At 36.4% G+C, this 17,345-nt stretch overlaps 1 protein-coding gene across 3 annotated transcripts in view; it reads left to right on the top strand.

Annotated features, from left to right (window-relative positions):
• Positions 1-5,061: 5,061 nt before the first annotated feature.
• The window catches only part of klhl32 (kelch-like family member 32), a 78,644-nt gene continuing 66,360 nt past the window's right edge, over positions 5,062-17,345 (top strand). For all 3 annotated transcript variants that reach the window (XM_015355416.2, XM_006626275.3, XM_015355420.2), the window contains exon 1: positions 5,062-5,259. The gene's annotated coding sequence lies outside the window, so the exon portion shown is untranslated. The remainder of the gene's footprint in view (positions 5,260-17,345) is intronic.

Genomic DNA, 17,345 nt, shown 5'->3' with positions numbered 1-17,345 from the left:
CCACTTAACTAGCTCCTTTAATTGCGAGGAGCTAATGACTAGCCATGTGTTTTTGATGCTGTGAAACTATTTTCATTTTTTTTCCATTATCAGTCAATATTTTGTGTTTGTCATACCATTTGTTTTGGAATTTTTCGAAAATTCAGGCTTTATTTGAGAATACCACAATTATACCAGACTATATATATCAATTTAGTACATTCTAAAACAAGTACACTATCTGCATAAAAACACTGGTCACTTTCCATCATATTCAACAGGGGTCAGCCCAACCACATTTTCTTTGCTAATCAGATTTTCTGTGTGTAGCCACAATATAACAACTACCTGAAACTTCAATCTGTGAGAAAAAACTCTGGTTCAGTTTCAGTTCAGAGAAGATCTCATATGCAAATTGAAGTGTCAGGTCAAGAGTCTTTAGCGCAAAGAACAGTATATTTTGCTTATTACATGATAGTAACCAATTACATTGTACAAGTGATGAAATACATACAAACATGGCAGTGAAGTTTATAAAGATAAGAAATCAATTTGCACGGCAACAGGTTTATAGCAATAGCATATTAGCCTTGAAGCATTGACGACCACACTGGTAGAGCCCATTGTCTATGGTCAGCAGCACACAGATGAGTACAAACTGCACCTTTATTGTCTCTCATATCTTTTAATACAGTAAGAATGTTCCATATAGGAATAAAAGCTACTACGTAGCTGGTTGTCAGTAGTTACAGTAGCTAGAAATATAAATTGAAATATGAGCACATACTGTATGTTATATAATACTTGTAATCAGTGAACATATTAAGAATGATAATTTTTCAATCTCAGGTATAAATTAGTATGCATAATGCAAGCTTTGCATACATTTCACAGTACATATACTGTTTAAAGCATTGAGACAGTTTAAACCTTTTTCCTCTCAATCAAACTTTCACTGTTTTCTCTGTGGGTTCTGCACATTAGAACATAAGAAAAGTTACAAATGAGAGGAGGCCATTTGGCCCATATGGCTAGTTTGTACTGAGTAGTTTATTATTCCAAGGACCTCATCCAGCTGCCCTTGAAGGAATCCAAAGTATTGGCTTCAACTACGAGAGGGAACCTTGCTCCATACTCCCACAACTCTTTGATCCTAAAGATGTGTCTCCTAAATCCCAACCTACTAGATCATATCCCATTGTAGAATAACACACAAAAATCATTTCAACAAACTATAATTAACCTTTGTCAAGTCATCAGTGTAGTACAGAGTGTGATTACAATATGAGTAAGTCATCAAGCAAATCTTGATCAAAACAGGACATTGTGATAATTGCATAATAGCAAAAACCCAAATTGAACTTCTGGGATATGGTAGTCTTTGAGACATACTGTACTTTGAGACATACATTTGTTGTGTTTGCAAGAATCATCTGTACACCTACAAAAAATGAACTGTGAAACCAACTCATGCACTGCATTATTTTCTCATTTACTTTATTTGATACATTCTTCACAACACACATTGCTGGAATCAGTCATCAGTTGTGTGACAACATAGAATTTAAACATTGTTGTGACAATTCTGCTCACAGCTATTGTTCATTTGTGCAATCTACTGTAGCTCAGAGAAGTCTTTGATCTATTTCTCTATAACTAATTTACTAGTTATCATCAACACAGATCAACATATTTAATTAACTGGTTAAATTGTTAACTTTCTGCAGGCTTTTGTTTTCATCTTTGACAGTGTCATTGTATGCAGTGCCACCTACTGCAGAGGTTTGAGATTAACAATCCATGCAGCAGGAGGGGAGTAGGACGATAGTAAATCAAACAGGAATACAATTATTCTGTTAGAATGACACTTACCAAGTAAACTCCAACTGAGTTAATATTTATTGATATTTATCATGCTTGAACATTGCAGCTGATTCCTTGGTTTCTTTCAAGAAACAGCTGGATGAGATGCTGGGATCAATTAACTACTACAGTAGCTACCAAATGGCTCCTCCCTTTCATAACCTGTCTTATGTTCTTTTGCCCTTCAAATGAATTGTGGGTGAATATTTTAAAAATATATATGTAAATATACTGTACAAGAAGAAATAAAACATGCACTGATCATGTACTGTATATTGATGGTTTTAAATTTAGGACCTCTCCAAATTCCCATTAGAATAATGGTCAAAGAACTATTTTTATTAGATCTTATAGAGTAGCACAGAATCAGCTTCAACCACATGACTTGGGAAATAGTTTAAGAACCATCTATGAAAATAATTGTTTACAATTTTTTTATCTTTTCAGCATGTAGTTAGTTCCTAGGTTTGAGCTAGCAGCCCTACTGTCTATCCCAGTCTCTGACCCCTGGATGCTATTAGCTGAGAGTCCCATGAGGTTCAAAGTGATTACTTTGAAACAGTAAGGTACTGATGAAAAATAAAGAATGCAGGATTCTTCTGAGGCCTTGCAATTGGGATGGCTGCACTTTAAATCCCTTAACGAAGATCCATTGGAGGGCAAGTCTGCTGCCTGTAGCCTCTGTAATTGTTTGTAAAGCCCCTGCAATTTAAACAGAGGTCATACGGCCATAAACTTAACTTCCACTTGGGTTCTTGTGTTGTAGCTGATCTTGATGTCCCCTGGGGGCACCTGGCCAAAGCCTTCTAGGACTTTGAATATCTGAATGAAGCCACAACATAATTGTCTCTGTTCCAGTCTAAAAAGGTTCAGTCTTAGTCTGTTCCTTAGTCTTGTTAGTCTCCCTTCAGATCTGAAATTAGCCTGACTGCTGTCCTTTGTATTGCTTCAAAATTTGCATTGCCCATCTCTTAATGTGGCGAAGAGCACCGAACGAAATATTCCAAGTGAAGTCCAACTAATATACTATTATTTTTAATAAGACAGTCTGTTGATTTAAATTTTAAATTTAACTTTAACAATACATACACACATTTTGTTGGATTGTTTTATGTCTAGTTAAAGTAAGACCATCCATTTAATTTCTTACATGTACTGTAATACCTTGCACTTATTCAACTGCCATTTATATTTGCCAGGTTTTCAATATAATTATAGTAGATATAACAGAGATAAGACTGATTGGTCTTCAATTCTCTAGCTCAGTTTTAATCCATGCACAAGACTGGGAATTATATTTATAATGTGAAAGTTGCATTAAAATAAGCATCTAAGTCTTCTCCTTAAGAAGCCTCTTCAAGCCCAATGTTTCCCCATTTTCTAATTATAGAATATGTTTGTTACCTCCTTGTAATAGTTTGGTATTGAATGAAGCCCTCAAAATTAGTTTTCACTGCCACATATATTACTTCCTATACTAAACCATATTTTCCAAATACTGTTGCACCAGGCCCAACAAGATGGAGACACACTGAGACACAAAGGTTAGTGACTCAATGTCTAGGCCCTGAGGAATGATTCCTCATGGCTTAAATACTGTGCGATGTTCCCTAATTGGCCTGATAGGCCCAGCCTGATCTTGTTGAGGATGGCCCCAGTGAGTCTCCAGCATGTGCAGAATGCGCATTGGCAATTGGTGGAGCTAATGCAGCAGTGCTGGAGCTCATTGGGACATAACAAATACTGTACATGTAAGATTCCTTGGACTATTAAGCAAGCAATATTTGAACAATTTAAAAGATCAATAAAAATCCATATATGGAATGTTAGATAACCCCTTAACAATTTATAGATATAATAGTTACTTTGTCACAGTATTCCCTGCTATTTTTTACTACAGGTTAATAGTTTTTGAAATGTCAGATTCATGTTTAGTCACCAGAATGCTAATTCATGTTTGTGTGTCTGCCAGGTCAATACTGTATTACCGGGACAAATGACTGCTTTTAGAGGTAATTTAATTCTGAATCTTTTTATGATTCTATTTATTTCTGTGACTTCAACAAATACAAAAGGACATTGGAAATCTGCTGCTATAAGATTGTCATTGTAAATCTCTGACTGCTATTCATATTGATAATTGTCATTGACTACTTTGACTCTTTTTGTGATTTTGGAGTCCAAAAACTGTATCTGTTATAGTAAAACCCAAGAGTTTTACAGTGGGGTTATTGGTGCAAACAGTTTAGGTATTTTCAAATAGTCATCATTTTTTATCCAATCTAATCATCATTATAATTTAATAATCGAATGAACATTATGTAGCGGAGGCTCGTACAGTATGTATCCTCGTACTTCCAAACTTTCTCCTTCAGATCAAGTCAAATCTTAAGTGTTTCCAGCAAACTCAGGCCTGAGTGCAATCACCAGACAACTGGAGTTTGATCAAAAGAGAAGGGAATACGAGACGGCATTATGGAATATGTTTAAATCATCCCCATGTTTCCTTTTAACCCTCCTTTCTTGTTTATTCTACTACATGTCCTGCACGATTCAGTGTTTTTCACGCTATAATTATTATTTGATACAATGACACACGGGTAACGATGATACTATGGGAAAGCGGATGAAAAGGAATGAAGTAAGGAAGTACCATATATAAAGTAAATGCTGTTTTCACGGGAATTCGATAAAAAAGACCTTGAGCAGCAGAATCTGAAACATGGATTTACTGGGTTCTCTTGTATATGCTCAACGGGAATAAAACTTGAGAACTGAAATTAACTAGGCAGGACATGAAGAAAGATTAATAAAAGAAACAAAACTCATTGAAGTCAAAATTAAAGTCTTAACATTACGTGGTTGTAAATACATCTAGATGTAGTCCAAAGGACACTGTTATGTACTGTACTTCAAATATATGCTACGCAGAATGCTAATAAAGATAATATTTTGTATAGGGAATTTGGTGTCCTTTAAAATTAAAGGTGGAAGTTAACGTGGATTAAGATGAAGCCATTGACAACCTACCGACTTCACTCCAGACAAAGCCACTTAACTACCCGCTCAAAATATTTATCTTTAGTAGAGTATACTTGTACTGTATATCGCACAGCAACTTCGACATGTCCATGTACTGTATGTTTTCAAAGAGTCAACGTTAGATGGAGCTGTATCCTACTTGGAGACTTGCACGTGACCAAAGCATGGAGGCGGAGTTTGGATCTGACAGTAATCAATACAATGTAAACGTAAACTGGATTAGACACCACTGTCATAGAAATAACGCTTTGCCCGGTACCTTCTGCCTTGCTTATGAGTATCATTACCGGAAGAAATGCAGACGATCAAATGACAAGAGTCATTTTCTTTAGAAAGGAACGAAAACATTAAGGACAATTCAACAACCTTTATGAGGTAGGTAAATCCTGCAGGACAGTTTGCTGCTGGCGTGAATATGAGAAGGTGAATGTGAGTAAGATACAGTTGCTGTTATTGACTCAGGCAGTATAAGGCATTCAAGGTCAGAGAGACATCTAGAAGATGCAGTCAAGTTTAGTAAAAATGTAGTTAGCGAAGGGCTGAACTTGAATTATTTTAGAATACATTTTTAGCTGCCTTATCCGTGTCTGAGCTGCCCTGTTGCTAAGAAACCTTGGACAGCACCTTAGGTTCAGAAGTGTAGGGAACACGCAGTCGAATCATTTTGAGCCGTACAGCTCGCTGCAGAAGACCGTAACCTAGGCAATACCATGTTATCAGTGTGAAATACGCTTATTGATAAATGTGCATTCTATTTATAATCAGCGATGCGCTAATCAAAAGGACAGAAGTATTTTATTTATTCTAATAAGGAAATATTATTCAAGAACGGAACGTACTGTACCTTTTAGATTATTTTAAAAAAACGTGATAGTCTACATTATTTTGGTCTTTAAATCACGCGCTGAAATCACGCTGAAATATAAAATCAGGTTTTTAAAAAGATTGTTTCCAGCAAAATATTATTTAGTGGCAATTTGGTGACCTTTTCCTCGCAAATGCTGGTATAATGTACTTAACGACGTTAATTACAGTGATTTATGATCGTGAATAAAATTTGATAAAAGAATCGATGATCGACAGATGAATAACTCTTTCCATACTACTGTATATACAGATGTATATACATAGACGTTCTATTCACTTTGTGCTTGGGATTCTGATTTTCATTCTGTGCAGTTTATACTACGTTTTTTAGCATGTTCTATATTTTGACTAACAATAACTCTACTAATAGCAAAAAGCACCCCTGCACTCACCTTTACAATGTTTTATGGAAAGATTAAGTATTTTAATGTTTTGTTATGTCTGACCATGATCAGTACCATCCGAGTTTACAGGAGACAATGCCTGTTACAGGAGTGAGCTGAATACTCCTGCGATAAGGGTGTCCCGCAGTTGCTGTGATTGGCTTGTTCTGGGCAGAGTGCTATAGTGTTCTGTAGTTTTTATATTGATATTTGCATTGCCATCATTTAGAAATGTATAGGAACAAGTAAAAGGTTTATTCCATGCTGAAAAGTGAAGAAAGAAAACACATTTTGGCTGTGGAGCCTTCTTCAGGTGTATAAATGTATAACCTGATTTTGTTATGCCACACGCTAAACTATATTAACACTATCAGTATTTCAAAAATCAGCAGTCTGAAAACCATATATTAATTGAACAATAACACTTGTACTGTAAAAAGAACTACATTGTATTGCAACAAGCTTCTGAAATAATAAGATCTAGGTGTACAGTATGCTTGGCATTGTTCTGAACTGTGTATTTTGTGTTTTATTATAAATCCAATTTATCCAGATGTTTCACTCTAAATCTGTTTTTGCAAAGAGAGTGTCATTCAGTAGTTTCACTTTGGTTCAGGTTTTCAGTCAGTTGGTGTTTCCACTGTAGGAAACAGTTCATTAGATTATTAGCAGGTGATTGATCTTGTGCAGCTGTACATTTTGAAATACCATAGTTGTAAATGATTTAACATATGCTGTTTTTTTTTGGCTTGTTTGCTACCTTATTATTTTTTGTTCTTTCAGAATCTGTTGAAAGGAGGCGGTTTGTCAGTGTTTGTTTGTGTTGTTGTTCTAGTTCACTCGAATACTTAGAGTAAGCAAACATGGGCTGACAGCAGTCTGCTGTCTGATGACACTAAACATACTGCAGGCTGGTACAGTGACTGCCCCTCAAAAATCAAATAAAATGATACCAAAGGTCAAAGACCACAGCTCTGGGCACATTCCGGTTGTAGAAACAGGTATGCTGTGTTCAGAGATAGTAATTTCTGTTGTACATAATGCTTGAATTCTTATATTTGTTACATGGAATTGTTGTGGGCAGTTTTTTTAACTTGACTAGAGCTTTTAATCTATTGTTTTCCAAATCTATATATAAAATATATTTTTAAGGTATCAACAGAACAGCAATGCTTATGTACTGTACATGTTTTCAGGCTACAAAAATCAAGCTTGGCATTGTTTTTGCAACTACTGTATTCGATGGAGTTTGCAATTTCATAGCTTTGAAATTGTTAAAAACAATAATCAAAATGTTTCCTACTGCCATTTTTAGAACATTACCATGTTACCTTTGTCTGAATGCATATGATTTTTGAAAAGTGTATTTTATATGCTGTAAAAACCTTGCTTTTGTGGACAGCCTTCTGTATGTGGTATAATCTATGCTGTTTCTACTGAGGAAATTCATGTGATTGCACAGCAGGGCCTATGCCATTAATCTACTTTGTGCAGAGCTTCAACCATTGCAACCAAAGGTGTATCCATCACATGTATAATGGCAGCAACTGTTCACTTTGGGATTGCACCAAAGCCTTTAAATTAAGGATGTAGAACACAAAGTTGGCTGAGTGGGCTGTTCTGGAAGAGACATTAAACCAAGCTTGACTCTTGGAGATATTTTGTTTGGAGAGCAGTGGTGCTGATTAGGGTTGGGTAACCCTCTGGAAAATGTACTGCGATACATACTGTGGTATACCACAAACTATTTTTCATGTTTATATATGGAGACTCTCTCATAGTTTGATTTCATGATTAGTAAAGCATATTGAGTTGTATAGAAAATAAAGTAATGAAAATGATGTTGTTTTGTTGTTTTATTGGAACCAAAGAACTAGAAATAACACTGAATAGTGTAACAGAACAACTTAACAACATGCAGATTTTTGTCAATCATAAATAAATGATTAATTTTTTTTCACAAGGTATTGGAGGTTAACTTTGCTTAGCAATATAACAATGTAAAATTCAAAATATGACAGGTGCTTGTAAGTTGTAACATTTTTTCTTTACAATTACTAAAGTTAACAATGAGTAAACCTTATGAAACATATTTAGCATGTTCGATTTCCCTTGGCTATTTCATCTTAAACTTCAAAGAATCCTCAATACCTGTTTAAAACATTGCTGAGATAAGACATATATTGCCTTTGTATATTGTCAGTATATTGACTTAAACGGCTTAAGACAATCTTGCTTGCAAAAAATAAAAAAAATCAAAGCATGTCTCATGGTAGTAATGGAAATAAAAACATTTAAAAACAAGACTAGAAGTTCTTCCCTACTAGAGTTACAGTAGAATCAGAAAAACTAGAAAAAACAGCACATGTTCAATGGGTCATTGGGAATACCCGTATCGATGAAAGTCAAGGTACACTAGTTCTGAACCAATCAGCTGCGATTATTTCCGCGTGACTTCCGAAAAAACGTAATATTTCTAAATTTACTAGTCAATGATATGCGGGAAATACCTTTAGTACTCACTCTTTTACAGTTAACGACTTTTTTATCACGGTCATTTCGTTCTTTGAATCAAATTAGATTTTATGAATATAAACAGTTCAAAATCTTTGTTAAAATCGAAAAAATAAAACCGCTGACGGAAATTACCGAGCGTGGATTCTGTGGATTTCTCAGCAGGTTGTTGCAGCATTTTAGTGGAGAATGAAGTGGATTCCCACCTTTATATAAATATTTTGTGATCCTCTGGGATAAAGCACTATGCAAAAGCAATGCCTCTGTCATTATGGACGTTATATCCATAACTGGTTGACTGTAATATCTAATTTGCCTTCTCCAGTACTGTTGCATAATTGCTGCTTGTGTCCGTTATGAGCAGTTATTAGAAGTTGCAAGGACAACTTTCTGCTAACATCACGATTTTGCTAAGATGACACTTTTAACTTATAGTCAAGTATACAGGAGATTCCAGTATAACTATAGATGAGAAACTCCAGACAACTGATCAGGATCAACCTATTGGTGATATCCTGAGTAATATATTTAATAATAATTTAAAATTAATCACAGAAAAGTTAAATACCTCTAATTCCTCAGTTCAGATGCTTCCCATTTTTATATAAGAGGGAAAGAACCATTTTTCACATTGAAGATGTTATAATACCTTTAGACCTTAATACCTTAATATCTCTCATTATACCTATACCACCTAGCCCAGTTTCTGACAGGAGGTCCCAGAATATTCTACAGAAAATTCTGTATGCAGGCCATCCATCCCTGGCAATTTCCAAACCAAAAAACCCAAAAACTCTAAGTCAGTTAACAACACTGATACTGTAGATGGATTTGTCTCCAAATCCTTCCTAAAGTTAAGCAATGTTGCTTAGATCTTCATCTATCACCCTTGCATAAAACAAGTCCTCCTATTCTGAGAAAATGTCCAACATACCCTGCTCATCACTAACCACCTCACCATCCTTTCTCCTCATCCATAAAAAACATGATTTCCTCTGCACCTGAATAAACAGATGGTATCATTTATCTGTGAGCTTCGCTCTTAATTGTAAACACAAATCTTATCCTCCTAGCATTACTGCAGTTCACTGCTAATAGTCAAGTCAGGGGTAGTTAAATATACATCTCCTAAAGTCGGAGTTTCTTCAGTTTCCCATGCTTTCTTCCTTTAGTCAATGTAGATGAATCCCAATGCCTGAATCCCACCTGTCCAGGAGAAGGGTTACATGTACACATACAGTATACTGTATAAATAATCAAGATCTGTAAAAATTACCATTCTCTGCACTGCCTATGCTGCAGTCTTCTTGTTTCCCAACAATAATGCTACTGTACTTCTTAAGAACGTACTCCCCTGCATAAAGACCATTACTGGTCCATTCAATTGTAAACTTGTCATTTTAAAAACAAAGAGAAAAGTTTTATGTATAAAGGAACAGAAATACATTTAGTTATATTCGGCAGGCCTCTAACATTAAAAAGTGGTAAATACAAAATCAGAATCCCCCATAGAAGAAAAAAAAGAACCTCATGCTTGTAAAAACATCCAAGGCAAGTAGACGTAAAAGAGTGTTCCCTTTTTTCCCTAAACAAATCACACACTCTTCAAAGAATCAGCTGTGGAAAAGAGCCGAGATTAGAGTCCATGTGCACATTTAGCTGCCACCATCGCTCCTCCTGCACTTCACGGTGACACCCATTTGAAATGCACCACCTCCACCATCCTCCTCCCTCTCAGGTCTCTCCTGCTGTACTTGAGAGGTAGCATCTGCCAGCTCATCGGGATGGAAAGACCAACTCTGTGCAGTAAGCAGGAATCCCCCCTCACGCATATCAGGAGAGCTGAGAACTACAGGTATGCCTGCTGTTGAGGCGGGAGACTGATGTGTCATCAGTCATGTCCACCTGCCCATAAGAATTCTTAGTTTCCACTACAAGCTGGGCCCTGGCTCAGCACACCTGCCTGTCTGCTTGTAATCTGGAGATAAGTACCTTGCACAGAGGGACAATTCTTCCTGTTCCTCTTGGCCTTACACTTGTCACTCACTTCCTGTTTCTTACCAGTTCTTTTTAATGTTCCACACTGTTAATGAAGGTAATGGGGATGAGAAAGGCTTTGTTACTGTGAAGAAATGTTAAAGACGAGGGCCCCAATTTTATAATTTTGAACATTGGGCTCTTGTGATTATTCCTCAGATTTATTAAAGCAACAGTTTAGCGGAAAATGTGAGTTGTTTAGTGAATTGAAGTGGAATTGATAGTTGTGAACCAAAACAAGGGCAGTTCAATAACCAATTCAAGACTTTTGAGAGTGTTCTGAATTCCATTTCATTACAGATTTCACACTTCACCAAACTGGAACTGACCTCCACATTTTGATTCAGTTCAGAAATGCCCCCAGCTCTTTTATACAAAAACACTTTGATCAACACTTGAACAAAAATGTTTAGTAATACCTTACTCCTCGTACCATAAAATCAGCTTTGCTTCTGATTAAGACTTCTTTTTCATTCTGAATACTACTACACCTTAAAATTATTTGTCATGTGGACAGAGGAGACAATATATGGGAATCATGTCTGAAAGTAATTTATTCCACTGAATAGTGCAGGAAATCCAAGTTGCAGAAGGTAATTATGAAACATTTCATTTTCAGTTTAACATTACTATAAAGAGGCATGACAGAAGGGAGGTTGTTCTATCCTGTAGAATCTAAGACTATTTGCTAGAAATTCACATTGTGTTCTTCAGGACTTTTGGTGTTTCTTGTGACAATACTTCTGTATTTTAAAAGGAGCACAGTTAACTGTAGAAATTGCAGATAGATAACCTTTATTATTCCTCAGCAGCTCACACATGTAGCTTCCCAGTCTCAGTATAGGCAACTATAAATCAAGCAGACTGAGATTCAGATTAAGATAAAGAGGATTCTTGGCAGTGATGAAAACTGCTACATGAAGTTGAAATAAAATCAAGATGCTTCTTCAGAGAAGGTGCATCATAGCAATCCTGAGACCACAAAACGTTTGATGATTAATTTTTAACAAATTTGCATTCAACACATGATTTTCAAATTTATTCATGTCTTAAAAATGTTGAAAATAAATGCTGTAAATGTACTACTGTGCAGCTTTGTGGTAATTTGGGAGTTATTAAAAACTTCTGGAAGATTTTAGACATTTTGGGGTGTCACCTTGACATCTGCTTAGTGTGAAAGGAGGCTGCATAGATAAGCGATGTAGTCAATATCATCATCAGTAGAGTCAGTGAACTGCAAAATGTCTCAGGCAGAAGGTTACTGATTTCCACAGGGTGGGTCAGGTCAATAATAAAATCACAGAAGGTTAAACCTCCCCGTTGGACAAAACAAAGATTTATCCAGTGCACAGTGAGAAAAGTTTGATTTGGGAAGGTAACTCCCAACAAAAGGGCAATAATTACAGTGTAGAAATCTTCTAAATACTGTGACATCATCATAATTCAGTGTCTCCCACAGCACCTTCTGAGGGTGATAAAGTCTATGCTACAGAGTTCCACAGCAACATAAAAAGAAATGACGTATTAGCCACATGATAACCATCCATTAATCCGTTTGTCATCAGACATCTGCTTGTTTTCGGTAAAGGCCATGATAATAATAATAATAATAATAATAATAATAATAATAATAATAATAATAATAATAATAAACTTTATTTTATATAGCACCTTTAAAGGTGGCTTCTCAAAGCCCCGTACAGAATGACAACAACAATAAATAAAAAATACACAGGATAAAACACATATACAATACACAGAGAAGACTGTGGATGGTTGTACTAAGTATAGTAGGAGCAGAGAACCCGTCCTGGAAATATAGGGGACAGGACTGCGTTCTGGACAGGACACCAGTCCATCACAAGTTACATACATACTGCACATCATGCACAGAGGGACACTAATGAAACTAACTAGCTTGTCTTTGGGGGTGGGAAGAAACCAGAGCACCCAGAGAAATACAAAACTGTCGTGAGACAGCCACCTCGCTGGAATCTATTGAAAGTCACCCCTCGATCCAATCTTTTGTTGTGCTTTCCGACCTAGTGAGGTCCGGTGGTGGCCCGGATGCCCCGCTCGCTCCTGGTGACCCACGGGAGTGGGGTATGCCCCACCCTACCCACAGCGAGGGAGCGAGGCCCGGGGTACCGCTCCCCGGCGGGGGACCAGGCGACACTGGGGGGTGACCATAGAGCCAGCCGTGAAAAGTGGGTGACCAGGAGACTTTGGGGTGTTGCGGTGGCTCTGTGGCTAAGGATCTGTGCCTGTGACTAGAAGCTTGCCAGTTTGTATCCTGCGGCCGGCAGGGGAATCCTACTCTGTTGGGCCCCTGAGCAAGGCCCTTAACCCAAGCTGCTCCAGGGGTGCCGTAAAATGGCTGACCCTGCACTCTGACCCCATGCTTCTCTCCCTGTCTGTGTGTCTCATGGAGAACAAGTTGGGGTATGCGAAAAGACAAATTCCAAATACTAGAAATTGCATATGGCCAACGAAGTGATCTCTTATCCTTTATAAAAACGTATACAGTGTGTAACATTTGACAGTTGCTGAGAGGTAACCTCTCAAAGTTCTGTCCTTGGCCCTACTCCGTTTTTATATATATCAGGCTTTCTGTTAACTGCGTCTCCTGCGGAAACCTACAACACCTACTGAACAAAAGAAAGTGGGAACAAGTTAAGGTCTGTAAGTACAGTACATTGTCTTGAAAAAGTATTCACCATATTTCAATGATGTCCATTTCTTTTAATTACAAGTGATGTATGCACATTTTTAGTTGAATATTTTTAATGCAAAGTTGAATTTTCCACTGAATGTTTTTTAAGGGTTAAACAAGTTAAATGCCACCAAAAAGTGAAAAAAAAACAAAGACAAAAATATGGTAAAAAATATACAGAGTAGGCTGAAACTATTGACTTTAATATTCACTGTAATTGAGGGGATTTTCAGTTATACAGTATGATTAAATCTTTGCTTAGTGACATATTGCATGTACTTGTGAACACTGCCACATCATGTACTGTCATTTTTTATTGATTTCTTTCTTTTTAGATTTATCTTGTATGAAATGTCGATTTGAGATCAGTGATCTAGATTCTGGTATAGTTTGTAAACTAGTTCACACACAATATCAAAATAGGAGGATTACTAAACATGGTAGAAGGATCAAAATTGAAAAAGATTAAGATAAACCTGAAGACTGGGTTAGGCAAACACCTGGCAGATGACTTAATATACACAAGTGCAGTGTATTACATGCAGTTAGCAAAACCATTAACCATAAATACAACATAGGATATGAGCTTGAAGATGAGAAAGTAACTTATGAGAAGGACAATGTGTCCAATTAAAGAGGTATAAAATCAAATCACATTATTAAGATGGTTACAAAAATAAAACAATGGGTATTAGAATTGTACAGTGCACTAGTGAGATTTCATTAAAATGCTGTTTCTGTTTTCTGACACTGTGGACAGGCACACTTAAACATCAAGAGTTTTAATATTGTCACCTTTTTAATTACTTAAGGATATAGATTTCCAATGTTATAAAACACATTTTTTGGAAAACAACTGATGAAAAACTAGATTAGCTCTTTAATGCATAGAATCTGACAAGATACAAAATCATAATCCTCTGAAACATCCTACACAGAGTGCTGTGATTTCATAAAACAGGATAAACATTAAGAGCTATTTCAGAAAGCACAGTGACTTATTTAATCTGGTATAGAACATCTTTGTAGATCTGTTTGTAGGAAAGTGCATATTTCCCTTTTATGAGGTGTTTGAACCTTTTGGAATTTCAAAGTCTGCCCCTTTTTTATAGCTCAGTAGAGCTGTAGCCACTAGAGCTAGTGCTACATTGGGGCATAGGCTACCTCACTAAGGTTGTAGGTCAGCTACCTGCTACAGTAATTTGGCTGGACACATAGCATACTAGTTATAAGAGAGTAATGACTTCTACAAGGACAGCCTATAGCTCATCTTACACATTAGAAGAGCAGTCCATTACAGAACATAATCAGGTTTAAGTAAAATGAAGTAAAACTAATAGAGAATTTTGATACAGATATGGAGAAAATTAAGAAAATTGGTCTCAGAAACAGTGTTGCAAATATTGTAATGGGATATTAAGGAAAAAAGTGAAGAAAGTAAAATATTTTCATGTAACAGGAACAAACAGAAACAAATGAAATTAAAAAGTTGCAAGTGTGAGCCATAAATATGAAGATGCTCACTTAGAAATACACAAGCCAAAAGGAATGTAAAGAGAAATGTTTAGTTTAAACTATATTTTAAAAATAATAATTAATTTTAGGGAATGAAAAGGAAGTATGTTGAATAATTTGTTCAGGAATTGTCTAATGAAGAAACTAATAACATGTATCAGACTGAAGTTGAACCCTTCAGTGTTTTCCAGGGATATAAAATACTTAAGACCAATAATAATCAGGTCCTGATGCTATTTTTCACTTTCAGAGGAACAAAAGAATGTGTGCACAAGTAAACTAATGTTCTTTTTTATTTACAGTTCATATGGCACAAAGCACCAATGATTTTGCAGAAAACAGCTTTGCTTGGTGAGAGTGCCACACTGACTACTATTTTCTTCCTTTCGTAGTCAGTAGAATGAGGAAAGATATTTCCACCTCATTAACTTGTTGTAGACTTCATTACAAATAGTATTTTGAAGCCTTAAACCATATACAAGCACAGTACCAGTGACATGGGTAACACAGGATTCCTGTGGGGAGACATTTTTCACATCACATCAGTAATGGGTTAGTCCACAGTTAGAAAGGCAGCAGTGATTCATGGCTTGAATGACTTCATGCAGCTTCTGTTAGGAATGCCATGCTGTTCCTTTGAGAGAGTTGTGATCTGTGCTTTCTGTTTTGGCCATCAATGATGTCTGCCAAGCATGTGTCAAATGTGTCCTAGTGGTGATAAGTCCTGAGGAATTGTGGCCAAGGTAGTGCGAGAATATTCCTTCTGTATATATCAATGACGTGTCTGGGGAGTCTGGATTGTTCAATTTGGAATCACACTGCCACCATGATGGTGAGCAAACTGCATAATGTGTTGCGTGCTAAGGATTATGCAATTATAAATGTTTTGACTACAAGTACATACAGTATTAGATGCATTTTGCATTGTAATAATATTACACCTCTGGTTTCCTCTTATAGTCCAAAGACATACTAGTGGGTTAATTGGCTACTGGGAAAACTGGCCCTGGTGTGAGTGTCTGTGCCCTGCGGTGGACGGACGTCCCATCCAGGATGTACCTTTCCCAGTTGTCCCTTACTTGCCGCAATGGGCTCCAGCTTCCCTTCAACTCTGAATTGGAAAAAGCAGTTAGAAAATGTATGGATAATATAAGAATAACACCTTACATTTGTACACGTAACATCCCAAATTATACATACAGTATACAAGGTGACCCACTTCACCTAAAACTGAAGTAACCACCTTCCACCTGGGTGACATACAGTATGGCAGCCATTCTGCACAAGAAACCAAACTGCACAGCAAACAACAGTAGGTGGTAAAGAGAAATAACTTAACACACTGAAATTTAAATACAGTAGGTCAAACTGTTAAAGCCCAGAATGAAATATAACCAGGACACCAGGTTTAATAATACCAAGGGATCTTTAATCAAATTTTCTCGATAAATATAAATATACGTTTAATTTCTCTATAAATAAACTTTGAAAAATGTTTTCAGAAACCATAGGGAACCATAAGCTTGAGTGCAAGGTTTATTGTTTGTGAAGGGTATTCTTTGTAATTTTATGGTGGTTGATATAGTATATAAGTTTTAAACAGATTAAAACTGAGTGCAGCGGTGAACCTTTTGTAAGAAAAAAGTAGTGAAAATACAACCAGATGTTCTAGCAGTTGTACAGTGTAGATTGTACTCTACAGATCCCATAAATTATACAGTGAATTAACATAGTATAGCACTTTGTAATTCCCATTTTCAAAATACAAATGTCAGAATGAATCAAATATATCCAATCACAAGAGTAAGAACAAGGCTGGAACACTGGATGTACAATATGTGGATTTCCAGGGTTGTGATACCATGCTGACTACTGAATATTCATGTTGTTATATGAACAACATTGTTAATATTTAAGGATGCCTGATATCTGCAGAGCACCCACTGTTGTTTATTTAGCTGGTGTGGTCTAGTATCTAGTCTGCCTTTTATGATACTAGTTAACCCGTAGGGAAATAGACAAAGAATTTAAGACTTCTAGGTTGCATAACCCCTCCTCTGTGTGCTGAAAACAACACCATGAAAGTGGCCTTGCTGAGATAAATGAAACAGTGCTGTTGGAATGGCTTGAGTGTGTATCTAATCACAGGGTTAAAGAATTTTCTTTTGCCCCGTTGTGCATCTGTGTTCTCAGTCTTGGCAATGTGACCAGTGAAAAACAGTTCAAAGAGTTAAAGCCTAGTCCTACATCACAGTTGTTATTGTGTGAAATTACAGTACATTAAAGTATTCATGATTTTTGCATTTTTATACTCTAACAAAATTAATCAATCTTTGTTCTGAACCTGTTTATTAGGATGCAGTTAAACATTTTTGTTCAATATCATCCTATTTGTTTATAGAAAGGTCAGGAGTATCACTGTGTTACAATAA

Source organism: Lepisosteus oculatus, chromosome 2 (assembly GCF_040954835.1).
Source record: "Lepisosteus oculatus isolate fLepOcu1 chromosome 2, fLepOcu1.hap2, whole genome shotgun sequence".
Classification (NCBI taxonomy): domain Eukaryota; kingdom Metazoa; phylum Chordata; class Actinopteri; order Semionotiformes; family Lepisosteidae; genus Lepisosteus; species Lepisosteus oculatus.
The sequence above is the reverse complement of the archived record's forward strand: the minus strand, read 5'-3'. Positions and strand labels throughout refer to the sequence as shown.